Raw genomic sequence first — 4,528 nt, 5'->3', positions numbered from 1 at the left:
CACTTTCAAGGGGTTAACCCGTGATATTACCCCCCTCCTCCCCCCCCCCCCCCCCCCCGGGGCTGTAAAAACTAAGCGCCGAGTCCGTTTTTCCTGAACGCGTCGCGAGGGAGGTATATATCCTCCTTTATATCGGGTATACTTAAGTCGCGCGGCGCTTACGGCGACCTTACTCCTAAGTCGCTAATGTCCCGTGTTATACTAAGCGCCTACCCTTTATATTAAAAACGCCTAGTTACTCCTTCTTTTTTATTTATAAACTATTATAATAAATAGCTCTATAAGCTTCTATTATATTCCGTAGTCCGATATCGTAGTATAAGCGTAGTTCCGCTTAGTTTTTTATTCGTAGTTAATTCTTCCTTTATAAGCCTATAACGTTATTTTAGTAGTAAGCTTTATCGCTTATTCCGTGCTTAGGGCCGTGCCGTTCTCCGCTAACTCGCGGCGTAATCATACCGTACTCGCAGTTTTTTCGTTAATTTAATAAATAACGTCCTTTTAACTATTTAATTAACTATTATAAGTCTCCTAACGGGTCCTCGCGTCTTCGTGTATGCTTCGTAGTATAGTCTTATAGAGGCCCGTTATTCGTATTAGCCGGGCCATATTTTGCTTCGAAAACGTTTAACGCCGTAGTGTCCTTTACGGCGTTTAATAGTTCCTAAGTAGGTTCTGCGTATCCGGCCTAGCGCACTAATACTTCGTGTTATACGCCGCGACCTCGCCGCTTATTCCGTGTATATAAGATGCTTTCTACCTCCTACTCTTTATTACCGTGGAGAGCGTCCCGGATCGGTTCGGGCTATAGGTCGGTTACGACTTATCCAGGGAGGGGGTCGCGGCTAGCTCGCTTTAGGATATCGATATAGAAGCGGGGATATATTCCCGAGGGTATATCTAACTCGACGATATAGGAGTTAATTACTTTCGTTACCCTATACTTTTAGTATAGCCAGCTTAGCTTCTTCGAAGGTCTAGGCGTGGAATAGTTAGCTATAGAAAGCTAGGCGAGGTCTCCTACCTTAAAGCGTTTAGCCGGAAATCGCCGTTTATTCGCGGATTCCTTATCCTATAGTTACTTCGAGGCTATAGCTACTTATACGAATTCTATAGCTCCTTATAAGCGGCTTAGTAGGTTATAAACGGCGGCTTCCTTCGGGTATACGGGTATCGGGTTATAGATTTAGATAGGGTCGATATAGAACCCGTGTTCTAAGAAAAAAGGGCTTAGCTAGGTCGTGGAGCTTTTCCTGCTATTAAGCGATAACTACGCGGCGGGTAATAGGTAACCCTAGTCGTCCTAGGAATAGTATATAAAGGTATAGAGGTAGGCCTAGATATCTTAGTTTAGCTTTTCGGGCCCTTTATCGGTTTAGGGGTAGTAGGCTATACTAAATCGCTACTCGATCTTTATAAGCTTATAAAAGTATCGCTAAAACCTCCCGGTCTAGTTTAAGCCCTGGTTATTAACGATTAAGAGGGGTATACCGTAGAACCTAAAATAGTAGATTAGGAAGCGTTCCGCGTAGGTTTCTGCTTTTATTATTTCTATAGCTTCTAAGGTTACTGACTTTATTAGCCGGTTTATAATTACTTATAGGTAACACGCCTTATTCTCGCCGGTAGGTAGTAGGTCCGTTATAAAGTCTATCGCGAGGTGGCTATAGATTCGCTCCGGTATAGGTAATGGTTTTAATAGTCCGCGCTTTATATTCCGCTATTAGTTACCTCCGTTATAAGGGTTATAGTTATAGATAAATTTCCGTATATCCTTATTTATACCGGGCTAGAAAACCTATTAGGCTATTATAGCGATTATATTCTCTTTACCTAGGTAGCCGCTAATAGCGGAGTTATAGATCGCTTATACTAAGCGTCCTCTTAGCGGCGAGTCCTTTTTAGAGCTCGGGACCTAGAGACGATCCCGGAAAGTTATATATCCCGCGGGGTTAAGAGAGTATTCCGAGATCTATAGTTATAGTCTAAGGGAGGGGTTAAAGCTATAAGCTCTCGCGGTAATCGCGGCGAGGACCCCTTAGTACTAGGGGTCGGTCTTTATAGTTTCGTCCTAAAGTCGCTAAAGGTCTTTATTTACTTCGAATACGCGCTTAACGGATATCCTCTATATCGTCGGCTCGGGGATTATTTTCGGGAACGCGGAGTTAGGTATTAATTAGATTACCTATCCCTATTCCCGGTTATCTAAGCTATCCTTTAGTGCGTCCTATTCGTGATAAGAGAGGGTATCCGCCACGAAATTCTTAGTACCTTACTAGTACTCTAGTATAAAGTTAAACTAGGCTAGTTCGCCGGCCTAGCGGCTTTGCTTTTCGGTAAGGGACCGTTTAGTTATAAAGTACTTAAGGGCCTTATAGTCCGATAATATCGTGAATTACTCGTAGCTAGTTAGTTCTGCTTTCTAGGTAAGTATATAGCTTATAATTACTAGTATCTCCTTATCGTGGATAGGGTAGTTATACTCCCCTGGGGTAAGCTTATATAAGTAATATACGACTATATAGTAATGTCCTAGTTTATCTACCTAGGATAGGATACTACTTAGTGTATAGCCCGAGTAATCGGTTTCTAATATAGTCTTACGGTCTAGGTTCTATAACTATAGGATAGGCTTTATCTAGAAGAGTCGTTTTAGTTCCTTAAAGGCAGCGTCTTCTTTAGTCCCCTACCTAAAGAGCCGGTCCTTTTTTATTAATATTATAAAGGGGGCCGTAATAGCTATAAAGTCATAGATAAATATCCGGTAGTAGTTCGCGAATCTTATAAAGCTTTATACTCCCTTTATAAAGGTAGGGGCCTCCTAGTTACGGATAGCCTTTAATTTCTTAGGGTCGTAGGATACTCCTTTACCTACTATAATAATAAAGCCTAGGTATTTTACTATTATCACGCTAAACTTATACTTAGCCGGGTCTAGATTTAGGCCGGCGTCTACGAGCCTATATAATACTAGCCGGACCTTCGCCTTATAGTCCTTATAAGATCTACTCGAGTAGATTAGGATATTATCGATATAGGCCGTAATAAAGTCGTTAAGGAACTCTTATAAGGTCTAGTTAATATAGCGTTAAAAGGTGGCGGGTACGCTACTTAGTCTAAAGGGATATACTAGCTACTCGAAAAGACCGAAGGGTGTTCTAAAGGCCGTTTTACTTTTATGCCCGGGAGCTATACGGATCCTATAAAAGGCGGCGACTATATTAAGCTTCGTAAACTACTTAGCGCTAGCCAGGTTATATAGGGTGTCGGTAATTAAGGGGAGGGGGTAGCGATCCCGCTAAGTAATCGTGTTTAGGGCTTTATAATTATAGTAAAAGCGTAGCCCGCCCCCCAGCTTCTTTATAAATAAGACCGGCGTGGTAGCCGCCGAGCTACTAGCTCGTATAAATCCCTTATCTATCAGGTCGTTAAGCGTCTTCCGGAGTATTAGTAACTTTTCCCTGGATATACCGTAGAGGGGCCCCCACGGCAGGGTCGGCTTAAGCCTATTAGGACCTTATTTTAGGGTGATTTCGTGGTTAACGCCTAGTCGGTAAGGGGGTAAATCGTTAGCCTTATTAGGCACGAAAAGGTCGCTAAACTCTTATAGTATATTCGTAGGGATATAATCCCGAGGGTCTACTAGTTCCTTTTTACGGAGGGCCTTATTAATATCCCGTATACTAACGGCCCGGATTAAGGCGTTAAACTCGTCTTTTTCTTTTCCCTTTAATTCTTTTTTTATTTATCGTATTATAGCCGTAAACACCGATCCTAAGACTAGCCTTATTTCGCGGATAGCTTATATATCGGCTAGTTCTTCCTCGCCTACTAATCGCAGGTTAATATTAACGACTCCGTGGTATAATCTATAGTTCTTCGCGTAATACATAACGTCGTTATATTCTAGCCACGGTTTTCTTAGGAATATATCCTAATCTAGTCCTTTTACTATATAAGCGAAGACTCGTTATATATAGCCGCTAATCTTAAGCTTAAACGTGGCGATCCCGGCGCTAATAGCCGGCTTAGACGTATCTAACAATCCTTTTAGTAATCGTCTCCTTTTATCGATTAACGGTAACTAAAGTCTTTAGGTAAAGCGTTCGTTTATAGTAGCGTAGTAGTTATACCCCGTATCTATAAGAGTATATATATATCTTTTATTTACTCGCGTTAATATTAAAGCTAAGTCGCCGTTAGCTAGGTATTTAAACGCCTCTTACTCCCGCCGTAAAGCGGCTATCGGCTTTAATACCTATTTTCGTGTTAAAGCTATTCTTTTCCCGACTCTTTATTATCCGAACCGTCTAAACTCGCGGCGATATCGCTATCCTCGGCCTATACCTTCGCTACTCGGGCGCCCTTAGCCTTACCCTTATCCCGGGACTTATAGTTTATACGAATATATCCCTTTTTTCTATAACCCTAGTACTCCCGGTTATCGCGAGGTCGGTTTATAGTCGTATCGGGCCGGACCTAGTTAATCCCGCCTATCGCGATATCTCTATTAGCGTCGGTCTTTTAA

Source organism: Sodiomyces alcalophilus (assembly GCF_042370955.1).
Source record: "Sodiomyces alcalophilus JCM 7366 unplaced genomic scaffold ACRALscaffold_3, whole genome shotgun sequence".
Classification (NCBI taxonomy): Eukaryota; Fungi; Ascomycota; class Sordariomycetes; order Glomerellales; family Plectosphaerellaceae; genus Sodiomyces; species Sodiomyces alcalophilus.
Note: the sequence above shows the minus strand (reverse complement) of the source record.